Genomic DNA, 14,824 nt, shown 5'->3' with positions numbered 1-14,824 from the left:
CTATTACAATGACGGTCGTATACGCATTAGACGAAGTCAGGTTATGAAAGTTCATACCTTCCCTTGTGTTGGATGTTTGTAATTAACTGCTGTGAATGATGTGCAAAATAGACACATTTTAAGAAAATGTTGGTCGTCCTATAGAGGAGAAGTTAATGCTAATATTAGGGGGATGCTTATAATGTAGTCTGAGGGGCCTAAGTGCCTAGGTGTCTGCTTGGATAGAAATATAGTTTGGAAGTATTATATTATAAATAAAAATACTGAGAAAATAAAGAGCAGACTTGATATCTCACTAAAGATATGTGGGGCTGTTCAACGTCACTTTATAATGCATACCGTATGTAAAGCCTGCAATGACATCTGGATGTGAGGTGGTGCTTCTTGGAAGGATATTAATAAGAGAGATTGTTCATTGTCAGGGAGTAAGACTGATTACTAGTGGATTAAAATCAGTTCCCGTAAATGCTATGAGAATTCTGCTAAGAAAGAAAGCAATTGAAATAGATGTTCTAAAAACTGTAGGATTGTCTGGTGATAAAAAAGTCGACACAGCTTTACTGTGCTGCATGACTTTATATAGGGTGCGATCACACAAGGGGAATACCAGGAGAACAAGATGAATAAAATAAAATAAGGACAAGAAGGATGTACGGAGAACAAGAGGGAGACAAGACGAAAAGGTAGAATACACAAAATGGGGAAAGACAGGGATAACAAGGGGATACAAAGAGAATAAGGGAAATACAAGACGAAAAAGGGAATACAAAGAGAACAAAGTTAAGACATGAAGAAAAGGGGGAATACAAAAAATGGGGGAAGAAAGGATAACAAGGGGATGCAAAGAGAACAAGGGAAATACAAGAAGAAAAAGGAAATACAAGGAGAACAAGCGGAAGACATAAAAGGGGGAATATAAAAATGGGGGAAGACATGAACAAAGGGCAGACAAGAAGATAAAGTGGAAGACAAGAATAAGGGTGATAAGAGAACAAGAGAAATCAAGACGAAAAAAGGGAATACAAGGAGAACAAGGAGAGACAAGAAGAAAAGAAAAATCAGAATACAAAAATGGAGAAAGACAAGGGTAAGAAAAGGAATTCAAAGAGAACAAGGGAAATACAAGAAGAAAAAAAGAATATAAAAAGAACAAAGGGGAGAAATGAAGAAAAGTAAAAAAACAAGGAGAACAAGGAGAATATGCATACAAGAAGAAAAAAGGAATACAAGGAGAACAAGGGATAGACATGAAGGAAAGGGGGGACAAGGAGAACATGGGAATACAAGGGGAAGAAGGAGAATAAAAGAATAATAAGGGGAAGACAAGGAGAACAAGGGGTAGACATGGAGGGACGTGGGGACAAGGAGAACAGACAAGGAGAACAAGGGGGAGACATGGAGGAAAGGGGGAAAAGGAGAACAAGGGAATACAAGGGGAATAGAAGAAGAATAAGGGGAAGGCAAAGAGAACAAGGGGGAGACATGGAGGAGAGGGAGAAGGAGAACAAGGGAATACAAGGGGAATAGAAGAAGAATAAGGGGAAGGTAAAGAGAACAAGGGGGAGACATGGAGGAAAGGGGGACAAGGAGAACAAGGGAATACAAGGGGAATAGAAGAAGAATAAGGGGAAGGCAAAGAGAACAAGGGGGAGACATGGAGGAAAGGGGGACAAGGAGAACAAGGGAATACAAGAAAAGGGAATATAAGGAGAACAAGAAGGAGACTACAAGAAGAAGAATAAGAAGGGAATACAAAAAAACAAGGGGACAAGGAGAACAAGAGAATACAAGAACAAGGAGAATACAAGAAGAAGAAGAAGAGAATACAAGCAGAACAAGGAGAATACAGGAAGAAGAAGAAGAAGAAGGGAATAAAAGGAGAATACAAGAAGAAGAAGGGAAAACAAGGAGAACAAGGAGAATACAAGAAGAAGAAGAAGGGAATACAAGGAGAACAAGGAGAATACAAGAAGAAGAAGGGAATACAAGAAGAAGAAGAAGGGAATACAAGGAGAACAAGGAGAATACAAGAAGAAGAAGGGAATACAAGGAGAACAAGGAGAATACAAGAAGAAGAAGGGAATACAAGAAGAACAAGGAGAATACAAGAAGAAGAAGCAGAAGAAGAAGAAGGGAATACAAGGAGAACAAGGAGAATACAAGAAGAAGGGAATAGAAGAAGAACAAGGAGAATACAAGAAGAACAAGAAGAAGGGAATACAAGGAGATCAAGGAGAATACAAGAAGAAGAAGGGAATACAAGAAGAACAAGGAGAATACAAGAAGAAGATGAAGAAGGGAATACAAGGAGAACAAGGAGAATACAAGGAGAAGAAGAAGGGAATACAAGGAGAACAAGGAGAATACAAGAAGAAGAAGGGAATACAAGAACAAGGAGAATACAAGAAGAAGAAGAAGGGAATACAAGGAGAAGAAGGAGAATACAAGAAGAAGAAGTGAATACAAGGAGAATACAAGAAGAAGAAGGGAATACAAGGAGAACAAGGAGAATACAAGAAGAAGAAGGGAATACAAGAACAAGGAGAATACAAGAAGAAGAAGGGAATACAAGGAGAACAAGGAGAATACAAGAAGAAGAAGGGAATACAAGGAGAACAAGGAGAATACAAGAAGAAGAAGGGAATACAAGGAGAACAAGGAGAATACAAGAAGAAGAAGAAGGGAATAAAAGGAGAATACAAGAAGAAGAAGGGAACACAAGAAGAACAAGGAGAATATAAGAAGAAGAAGGGAATACAAGAAGAACAAGGAGAATACAAGAAGAAGAAGAAGGGAATACAAGGAGAACAAGGAGAATACAAGAAGAAGAAGGGAATAGAAGGAGAACAAGGAGAATACAAGAAGAAGAAGAAGGGAATAAAAGGAGAATACAAGAAGGGAATACAAGGAGAACAAGGAGAATACAAGAAGAAGAAGGGAATACAAGAAGAACAAGGAGAATACAAGAAGAAGAAGGAGAAGAAGAAGACGGATATACAAGGAGAACAAGGAGAATGCAAGAAGAAGGGAATACAAGAAGAACAAGGAGAATACAAGAAAAAGAAGATGAAGAAGGGAATACAAGGAGAACAAGGAGAATACAAGAAGAAGGGAATACAAGGAGAACAAGAAGAAGGGAATACAAGAAGAACAAGGAGAATACAAGAAGAAGAAGGGAATACAAGGAGAGCAAGGAGAATACAAGAAGAAGAAGAATGGAATACAAGGAGAACAAGGAGAATACAAGAAGAAGGGAATACAATGAGAACAAGGAGAATACAAGAAGAAGAAGAAGGGAATACAAGGAGAACTAGGAGAATACAAGAAGAAGGGAATACAAGAAGAACAAGGAGAATACAAGAAGAAGAAGAAGGGAATACATGGAGAACAAGGAGAATACAAGAAGAAGAAGAAGGGAATACAAGGAGAACAAGGAAAATACAAGAAGAAGAAGAAGGGGATACAAGGAGAACAAGGAGAATACAAGAAGAAGAAGGGAATGCAAGGAGAACAAGGAGAATACAAGAAGAAGAAGAAGGGAATACAAGGAGAACATGGAGAATACAAGAAGAAGAAGAAGAAGGGAATACAAGGAGAACAAGTAGAATACAAGAAGAAGAAGGGAATAGAAGGAGAACAAGGAGAATACAAGAAGAAGAAGAAGAAGGGAATAAAAGGAGAATACAAGAAGAAGGGAATACAAGGAGAACAAGGAGAATACAAGAAGAAGAAGGGAATACAAGGAGAACAAGGAGAATGCAAGAAGAAGAAGAAGGGAATACAAGGAGAACAAGGAGAATACAAGAAGAAGAAGAAGGGAGAACAAGGAGAATACAAGAAGAAGAAGGGAATACAAGAAGAAGAAGGGAATACAAGGAGAATACAAGAAGAAGAAGGGAAGACAAGGAGAGCAAGGAGAATACAAGAAGAAGAAGAAGAAGGGAATACAAGGAGAACAAGGAGAACACAAGAGGAAGAAGGGAATACAAGGAGAATAAGGAGAATACGAGAAGAAGAAGGGAATAGAAGAAGAACAAGGAGAATACAAGAAGAAGAAGAAGGGAATACAAGGAGAACAAGGAGAATACAAGAAGAAGGGAATATAAGAAGAACAAGAAGAAGAAGAAGGAGAAGGGAATACAAGGAGAACAAGGAGAATACAAGAAGAAGAAGGGAATACAAGAAGAACAAGGAGAATACAAGAAGAAGGGAATACAAGGAGAACAAGGAGAATACAAGAAGAAGGGAATGCAAGGAGACAAGGAGAATACAAGAAGAAGAAGGGAATACAAGGAGAACAAGGAGAATACAAGAAGAAGAACGGAATACAAGGAGATCAAGGAGAAAACAGGAAGAAGAAGAAGAAGAAGAAGGGAATACAAGGAGAACAAGGAGAATACAAGAAGAAGAAGAAGGGAACACAAGGAGAACAAGAAGAATATAAGAAGAAGAAGGGAATACAAGAAGAACAAGGAGAATACAAGAAGAAGAAGAAGAAGAAGAAGAAGAAGAAGGGAATACAAGGAGAACAAGGAGAATACAAGAAGAAGAAGGAGAATACAAGAAGAAGATTAAGGGAATACAAGGAGAACAAGGAGAATACAAGAAGAAGAAGAAGAAGAAGGGAATACAAGGAGAACAAGGAGAATAAAAGAAGAAGAAGGGAATACAAGGAGAACAAAGAGAATACAAGAAGAAGGGGATACAAGGAGAACAAGGAGAATACAAGAAGAAGAAGAAGGGAATACAAGGAGAACAAGGAGAACACAAGAGGAAGAAGGGAATACAAGGAGAACAAGGAGAATACGAGAAGAAGAAGGGAATAGAAGAAGAACAAGGAGAATACAAGAAGAAGAAGAAGGGAATACAAGGAGAACAAGGAGAATACAAGAAGAAGGGAATATAAGAAGAACAAGAAGAAGAAGAAGGAGAAGGGAATACAAGGAGAACAAGGAGAATACAAGAAGAAGAAGAAGAAGAAGAAGGGAATAAAAGGAGAATACAAGAAGAAGGGAATACAAGGAGAACAAGGAGAATACAAGAAGAAGAAGGGAATACAAGAAGAACAAGGAGAATACAAGAAGAAGAAGGGAATACAAGGAGAACAAGGAGAATGCAAGAAGAAGAAGAAGGGAATACAAGGAGAACAAGGAGAATACAAGAAGAAGAAGAAGAAGGGAGAACAAGGAGAATACAAGAAGAAGAAGGGAATACAAGGAGAATACAAGAAGAAGAAGGGAAGACAAGGAGAGCAAGGAGAATACAAGAAGAAGAAGGGAATACAAGGAGAATACAAGAAGAAGAAGGGAATACAAGGAGAACAAGGAGAATACGAGAAGAAGAAGGGAATAGAAGAAGAACAAGGAGAATACAAGAAGAAGAAGAAGGGAATACAAGGAGAACAAGGAGAATACAAGAAGAAGGGAATATAAGAAGAACAAGAAGAAGAAGAAGGAGAAGGGAATACAAGGAGAACAAGGAGAATACAAGAAGAAGAAGGGAATACAAGAAGAACAAGGAGAATACAAGAAGAAGGGAATACAAGGAGAACAAGGAGAATACAAGAAGAAGAAGGGAATACATGGAGAACAAGGAGAATACAAGAAGAAGAAGGAAATACAAGGAGAACAAGGAGAATACAAGAAGAAGGGAATACATGGAGAACAAGGAGAATACAAGAAGAAGAAGGGAATACAAGGAGATCAAGGAGAATACAAGAAGAAGAATGGAATACAAGAAGAACAAGGAGAATACAAGAAGAAGAAGAAGAAGAAGAAGAAGGGAATACAAGGAGAACAAGGAGAATACAAGAAGAAGAAGGGAATACAAGAAGAACAAGGAGAATACAAGAAGAAGAAGAAGAAGAAGGGAATACAAGGAGAACAAGGAGAATACAAGAAGAAGAAGGGAATACAAGGAGAACAAAGAGAATACAAGAAGAAGAAGATGGGGATACAAGGAGAACAAGGAGAATACAAGAAGAAGAAGAAGGGAATACAAGGAGAACAATGAGAATACAAGAAGAAGGGAATACAAGGAGAACAAGGAGAATACAAGAAGAAGAAGGGAATACAAGGAGAACAAGGAGAATACAAGAAGAAGAAGAAGAAGAAGAAGGGAATACAATGAGAACAATGAGAATACAAGAAGAAGAAGAAGAAGAAGAAGAAGGGAATACAAGGAGAACAAGGAGAATACAAGAAGAAGAGGAAGAAGGGAATACAAGGAGAACAAGGAGAATACAAGAAGAAGAAGGGAATACAAGGAGAACAATGAGAGTACAAGAAGAAGAAGAAGAAGAAGAAGGGAATAAAAGGAGAATACAAGAAGAAGGGAACACAAGGAGAACAAGGAGAATACAAGAAGAAGGGAATACAAGAAGAACAAGGAGAATACAAGAAGAAGAAGAAGAAGAAGGGAATACAAGGAGAACAAGGAGAATACAAGAAGAAGAAGGGAATACAAGGAGAACAAGGAGAATACAAGAAGAAGAAGGGAATAGAAGGAGAACAAGGAGAATAGAAGAAGAAGAAGAAGAAGAAGGGAATAAAAGGAGAATACAAGAAGAAGGGAATACAAGGAGAACAAGGAGAATACAAGAAGAAGAAGGGAATACAAGAAGAACAAGGAGAATACAAGAAGAAGAAGGGAATACAAGAAGAACAAGGAGAATACAAGAAGAAGAAGGAGAAGAAGAAGAAGAAGGAACTACAAGGAGAACAAGGAGAATACAAGAAGAAGAAGAAGAAGGTAGAACAAGGAGAATACAAGAAGAAGAAGGGAATACAAGGAGAATAAGGAGAATACAAGAAGAAGAAGGGAATACAAGGAGAACAAGGAGAATACAAGAAGAAGGAGGGAATACAAGAAGAAGAAGGGAATACAAGATGAAGGAGAATACAAGAAGAAGAAGGGAATACAAGAACAAGGAGAATACACGAAGAAGAAGAAGAAGAAGAAGAAGAAGGGAATACAAGGAGAACAAGGAGAATACAAGAAGAAGAGGAAGAAGGGAATACAAGGAGAACAAGGAGAATACAAGAAGAAGAAGGGAATACAAGGAGAACAATGAGAATACAAGAAGAAGAAGAAGAAGAAGGGAATAAAAGGAGAATACAAGAAGAAGGGAACACAAGGAGAACATGGAGAATACAAGAAGAAGGGAATACAAGAAGAACAAGGAGAATACAAGAAGAAGAAGAAGGGAATACAAGGAGAACAAGGAGAATACAAGAAGAAGAAGAAGGGAATACAAGGAGAACAAGGAGAATACGAGAAGAAGAAGGGAATAGTAGGAGAACAAGGAGAATAGAAGAAGAAGAAGAAGAAGAAGAAGGGAATAAAAGGAGAATACAAGAAGAAGGGAATACAAGGAGAACAAGGAGAATACAAGAAGAAGAAGGGAATACAAGAAGAACAAGGAGAATACAAGAAGAAGAAGGAGAAGAAGAAGAAGAAGGAAATAGAAGGAGAACAAGGAGAATACAAGAAGAAGAAGAAGAAGAAGGGAATACAAGGAGAACAAGGAGAATACAAGAAGAAGAAGGAGAAGAAGAAGAAGAAGGAAATACAAGGAGAACAAGGAGAATGCAAGAAGAAGAAGAAGAAGGGAATACAAGGAGAACAAGGAGAATACAAGAAGAAGAAGAAGAAGAAGAAGGTAGAACAAGGAGAATACAAGAAGAAGAAGAAGAAGGGAATACAAGGAGAACAAGGAGAATACAAGAAGAAGGGAATACAAGGAGAACAAGGAGAATAGAAGAAGAAGAAGAAGAAGAAGAAGAAGAAGAAGAAGAAGAAGGGAATACAAGGAAAACAAGGAGAATACAAGAAGAAAAAGGGAATACAAGAAGAACAAGGAGAATACAAGAAGAAGAAGAAGAAGAAGAAGAAGAAGAAGAAGAAGAAAAGAAGAAGAAGAAGAAGGGTATACAAGGAGAACAACGAGAATACAAGAAGAACAAGGGGAAGACAAGGAAAACAAGAGGAATACAAAAAAAGGAATACAAGGGGGAGACCTGATGAAAAGGGAAGTATTCCCCTCCCTACCATGAATGGAATGTAGAAAATTTTCAGTTTATGGCGCTATTTTATCAATATCTTTTAAAAAACAATAATTATAATTTTTTTCCCCTGGTTCAGGTTCTGGCTGATATGTACATCTATTATCAGGCTGTACATCTCACTTGACGATATGTGTCAGAGGAAGAACAATTGTTTGTATGCATCTGAAGTCTGACTAGTGTAATAGGTAGTTAGTATGCAATGGAGGGGGAAGGAACTGGCCACCCTACCCCATTATCTCCTGGCCTAGTTGCCTCATAAGTGGTGCTTGTCGGTATCTGCGGTTCAGACCTGTCTTCGGACAGTTGACTAAACAACAATTATAATTTTGATCTTACAATGTCTGTAAATGAGGTAATTTTTCTTTTTAACAAAACAATGAAATTTAAAATGTTTTAATAGCAAGCATTAAAGAATTCATTTCAAGGAAGGACTATAGCGAAAATGAAATTTTATACATTTTTCGAGATTCAGTTTTCTTTTTAGGCACACATACATATATATCTTAACAACCTAATAGAGTTATCAAAATTTGGCTTGCATCCTACATTTATTTTTTAAATACTTTTTTAAAGAGGGCAGATTTTTTAAATTCTCATACAAATTTCATTCAATCAGTGTGGATATAGGGCCACTGCTGTGTTAGGAAGAGAACTCTCCATTAATTTGCTTTTAATAATCTAAGATGACAAAGAAAAAAATTAAATTGTGAAATAACCGCTGCATGTTTTAAAAATTATTTTATTTATACATTTTTTAGAAGTTGGAGATTCAGAAAATAAATCCTGCATAAAATTGTTAAGTGTGGTATAGTGAATATACAGAAAAAAATCCAGATTCTTAGCTACAAAATTGTAGAAGCCTTAGTGATTTGGATGAAGAGAAATACACAAAATATTATATTGGAGAAAAATGACTTTAAAGTTGACACTTCAAGAGCACGGAACTTTACAGAACTTTAATTATTACGTCATTAGAAGAGTTTCCAGTCATCTTATGCACTTGAAACTTTGTAAACATGTAGAGTAGGGTGTTAGATATATTTTCTTTATAGGCCCCACTTAAATAACAATAACAGCTACATTTAATTATACTAACCGACACGAGATAGAGAGATAAGCATGGTGCCATTCCAAAATACTGACGAAGAATGTTATCATGTGAATCCGCTACAGAGCATGGACTTCGCACCAATAAGAGTCAGCCCATCCTTTCTTTGGGGTACAGTACACAGCCCTGCAACATAAATAAGAATCGAAGTCCAGATTCGCTCCTTTATTGTTTTATTAGACGTTCATAAATGGCAGAAATTGTGTGAGTCAGTACTCTAAAATGTATATTATGAATCTGACTCATTTTCTTCGAAAGTTTAGAAATGGTACTTACATCTTCATTTACTTGAAGTCTTCAATTGTAAGTAGTCCACATCTTTATGATATGAATTAGGTACAATTAATTTCATTTTTAAAATTTTTAAGGATAATGACGACACCAATGTAACATAATTGTATCAGGAATGGTGAAAAATAACGTATAAGTGGGCTTATAGGTATTAAAGTGTTTGTTGGTTTGTAATATGCAAGTGCTATGTGTCATTAAGGGCTAAAGGGACTTATCCCAGAGGTGTTTATAAAGAAAATTTTATTACCGCACAAATCACCATCGAAATTACCAGTGTGACATTGATTATTATTATTATTGTTATTATTTTAAATATTAAATGAAATATCAGAATCGGGAAATAATATTAATGGGAATAATTCTAGATTTCAACTGCTCATAACTGTTATTTAAAGACTGGTGATTCCGATTCAGTACTTCACTAGCTTTTTAAGCTCTCTATATACATAGAGCATAATATTTAACCATGCCAATAAATATCAAGAAGACAGTCCACAGGAGGATAACGCCACAGCACCAAAGAATAATTATTCTAAGATACTTATGGCTCTGAAAGGTTAATTTTTTACATTACTTCTATACAGTTCTGCTGTAATTGTTTATATTAATTTATTTGTACTTTGTAATTATTTCAATTAGGCCTACTGTAACTTAATAAGTTAGAAATTACTAATCTTACTTATATATAGAACTTACTAATCTTTTTCATGTTATGGAGAATATATCAGACCAAAAATTGTAAAGTTTACTCATTTTATGTGTCAATCTTTTTCCATATTTGAATGTTTAAAAATAAGTATTTATCTTAAGATAAAAAAATTAATAAGCTATTCTTATTGGTTCATTACTAACATGCAGTAAAACTTTTGTGTAGATCAAACAAAATTTATGGACACTTCACCATTTTTTTACTGAAAATTGGTGTGAGTCATCTGCAAAAAATACCAGTACCAGTAGTTGATGTAAAAAATATTGTTGGTTCATTGAAATTCCCATTGTGTTACGCTTCCTGGACCAGTTCCTAAGACATAATAATAATAATAATAATAATAATAATAATAATAATAATAATAATAATAATAATAATAATAATAATAATAATAATATATTATATTTCACTTTAGCTGTTGGAGTTAAGGCCATACGGCCTTCCCTGCCATTCAACCAGCAAAATGTATACATAAGCACATACGAATAAAGTTAACAAGATACGAAAATTGAGGCCTTGAAGTAACAAAGGTGCTAAGTGCCAAAAATAATTCTGAATTATTTCAGAACAGTGATGTTACATACCAGTACTATGTGAAGTATTGTCCAGCTTCATGTAGGCGTACTGAACTGCTTAGATCCCTTAAAGGTCTCTTGTATCATGTCAGCAGATGTCCTGCAATAACAAAGCTGCAAATTCATAAATATGTCCATGGTATAATCAGAAACTAGATTAAGACTTAGAAATAAGATTGACGAAGCCATGATTTGTAAAGATCTTTATGGTGAATAAATTACTACTACTACTACTACTATTACTACTACTACTACTACTACTACTACTACTACTACTTGACACTTCCCCAGTTGGTATGCAGGTTTAACCTGAAATGATACATAGCACATGTCATCCTCCTTCCGTCTTACTTTCAAGTTCTGAGTCTTTATGGTTGTGTGATGTTCGTTGGTTGAATATTCACCTAACTTCATTCCTTTAAATTTTATGAAGACTAATAGAAGTTTTAATCCAGACATTTAGCATACCTCTGATTGAGGTTGTGCCTGATATGTGCATCTGCTATCAGACAGTACATCTCACTTGACAATATGTGTCAGAGGAAGAACAATTGTTTGTATGCATCTGAAGTCTGATTAGTAAAATATGTTTCTAGTCAGTGATGTGACACCCTATCCCTGGCGTAGTTGCCTTATTGGTGTCACTTGAGATTCAAACCTGTCGTGTATTTGTTCCACACTAACATTACTCTCAGACACAATTTTCTGGAACTGATTAATAAACTGATCCGCGGACACTTCGTCAGCACTCCGTTGTTCACCGGCCACGTCTAGTTTTCAGATTCCATGTCTCTCTTTGAATCTGCTAAGCCACCCAACGAAAAATCCACACTCACCTTGCAGTTTCATTTTCTGGTGCAGTTCCTTGACTTTTTCTTGTAGCATCGGCCCAGAAATGCACATTTCCTCAGATCTTTTAATTGCGAACCATTCATATAGAACACGATCAAATTCTTCGCAGTGGATGTAATTTTCCGATTTTCCGCAACTTTCGTAGATTCAGTGTTACTTATGAATCACTGAAGTTGACTGCCTTGTTTCTTTATTGTATTCGTCCATTAATTTGGATCTTGTAGCCCCGACACCCCGCTTCTTTGTTCATAATGTGCTACACGTCGGATCATCATCTGGGCTTACAGGTCCATCACCCCGCCATGATGTTCAAATCTCGACGCGATGTTCCGAGATGGCGCGTGTCTCGTGTGGAGCGAGATGTAGCGTGAGAACGCGATAGATGGAGGAGTCTACAGTCGCATGGCTGTTGTGGTGGGGGTAGAGGGGAAGGATAGAATACGTGTTTTGAAATTTACCCTGGATCTACTAATCCTCTGTATATTTTTTCGAGTAATTCAAGTTCAAGCTTTTGCTTCAGTGTGAGGACGTTCCTCTTACGTTTAGCGGTGGTAGCCATGAATCACACGAATGAAACTTTTACGCGCTATAGGAACAGAGAATTTCACACTTTCATATTTAGACTCATCCAACATCCCCTCGAAACGGGCGAGTTCAAGTGGTAAATTTAGACATCGTCTTTGTGTGATCTGTGTCTCTGTGTTCGTTGCTCTTTGCATTGTTTGTAAGACCCAAGATAACGTCTTTGGCAACTTACCTGAGCTACTCCCAGGAACATAACGGCGTTTTGTCTGTTTTCAGGCGTAAACAATTTAAAGAGTAAACACAATATACAGCATGTGCGAACCACGAAAAACACTCATATCTTCGTCCGATTCTTCCCTTTCGCATGAATGACTTTTTTTTGCCTTAGCCAAAAGTGCCGTTGTTTTGGTATTGCCGGATACGAGGGATTTTATTGTATTCAATGATTTCATGTTACATCCTTTTTCCGGGGAGGTCTTCAATTAAGTAGTGATTTACGAAAGTAAACCAATCAATTTTTCAACGACCAGCTGCCACTGATACTGCATTCAAAATTATGTCGACCCTTTCTAAGGCCATGAAAATATCCTGAATTGTGGAAAGAGAAGAGTTATTGTTTCTTACCGGTCATGAATAGTTTTTCACGAGAGCCGAGAAATTATGCTGAATAGTGGTAACTAGCTTTTGATAATGGATTTTTTTTAGCGGACATGTCCCTATCTCCAAAATGCTGGTTGTCTGCAATTTTGACATGGTGCAAAAAGATAAAAAAAAAGCACTAGCCTACATTAATCGCCTTGAATTTCTTACCTTCAAGGGCGGTTTTTTTTTTGGGGGGGGGGAGAGGAAGTGGAGGCCAGGTCTAAATGTAGCATTACAATTTTGCTCTGAACCATTTGAAGTAATCTATCTATCAGGCGTTTACGACAAAATTTCGTACTGTCATATGTTTGGGTTTCTCCCGGATATATAATATCATCATACAGCCTACCTAAAGTAATATTTTCATGTGTAAAATTCGAGAGTGCACGCCTCTGATTGAGGCCAGATAAGGCATGGCCGCCAGGTGACGTCATGGTTGCCATGGTTACCATTGAAGGTCACTAGACTAAAAGCATGGGGTACACAGTTGTCAGTTACAGGGGCTGTGCATTCGTGAAGTTGCTTCCCACGGTATTTATTATAATAATGGTTTCATCATCAGTTTGAATGTGGTGAAGAGATAAGATTGTGTTAAATTTGTCGTGTTTTTGTAGATGGATATTCCTGGTGAAACAAATAGTGCAGATACGTATAGTTTCTAGTTTGCTGCAGATTCTCATTTCAAGGAGAAGGTGTGTGGTAGTCGTGAATTTCAAGATCTGAACAACTTGGACCAAAATTATTGTTGCTACAAAAGGATAGAGGTACTGAAATAGATCATATCACTGTTCATGGTATAATAATCATAAATGATTTTGTGGAAACACTGGGAAGGGGAAATTATTTTGCTGGCCATGTAATGTCACTGCTAACTAATAGGGTGCAGTAAGTTTAAGGATCTGAAGACTTAAAAAAACTTATTTAGATTTCATTTAAAATCTCATCTGTCGTTTGAAGTAAATGCTCAACATCTGTGACATACTTAACGAGCACAATAAATCCCCTTCGGAGAATGAAGATTGATATCATGAGAGCTTAGGGTTACACGTGAACGAATTCCTTATGCAGTGGCAGAGTTCCACTAATTTGTTGTCAATGTTTCAAATGGCAGTGTTATCTTCAACCCATGGTCTAGATGTAACATAGCTGCGTCGTAAACGAGAGGCTGTGAGTTCAAGACTCCGCTCTGTTTTTTTTTTTTGTGAGGGGGGGGTTGATTTGTTTTCTGTTTGTTTTTAGACAAAATGTTATAAATTATTTGATAATTGTTCAGAATAGCTACACCAAAGATGAAAATTGTTTCACTGCATTCTGACACATATTATATACCGGTAGGCTATCATGTGTTGATAATAAAATATAGCTATAGGCCTTCATCTCATAGACGCCAATGAAGAAAAAGAAAATTGTGCGTTCTTTAGTGTAGGCCTAGCTTTTCTGGAAAAATACCAATAATTTATAATACATTGCTCTCTTAAATTGACTGAGCATATTGGGATTTAAATTAATTGCTTTCCCAAAAAGCTATTAAATATTTCATATACAACAATTTTTATCTCGAAGAGGAACAAAAACGAGCAAAATTGTATTAAAATTTTTAGTTTGAAATCTATAAAAAAATACTGTCTTAATGGTTATAAATACGTCAGATTTTATCTCGTGTGAACCAAGCACTGTCCGAAGAACTTAGATAAATACACGCTACAGGAGATTGGTATTTTTTTTTTTTTTTTTTTTTGTGTTTAAGACTACATTGTGAATTATACAATATCGAGTTGGAAAATTGAACATGTGTTAAAAATAGTGTAGCCATGTTACTAACATGCGCTTGAACTCTGATTTTGTAGTTCTATAGTATCATACCTACAATATTAATCATGAGCCACCCTTGCTTACTTCACACTTGGCTTAATGTATTATTAATAAATGTATTATGTAATTAGCAATTATATATTTACATAAATACTGGTATATATATATATATATATATATATATATATATATATTTTTTTTTTTTTTTTAAGCCTACTCACATCCAAGTAACACGTCCAAATTT

Source organism: Periplaneta americana, chromosome 2 (genome assembly GCF_040183065.1).
Source record: "Periplaneta americana isolate PAMFEO1 chromosome 2, P.americana_PAMFEO1_priV1, whole genome shotgun sequence".
Taxonomy (NCBI): Eukaryota; Metazoa; Arthropoda; class Insecta; order Blattodea; family Blattidae; genus Periplaneta; species Periplaneta americana.
The sequence above is the reverse complement of the archived record's forward strand: the minus strand, read 5'-3'. Positions refer to the sequence as shown.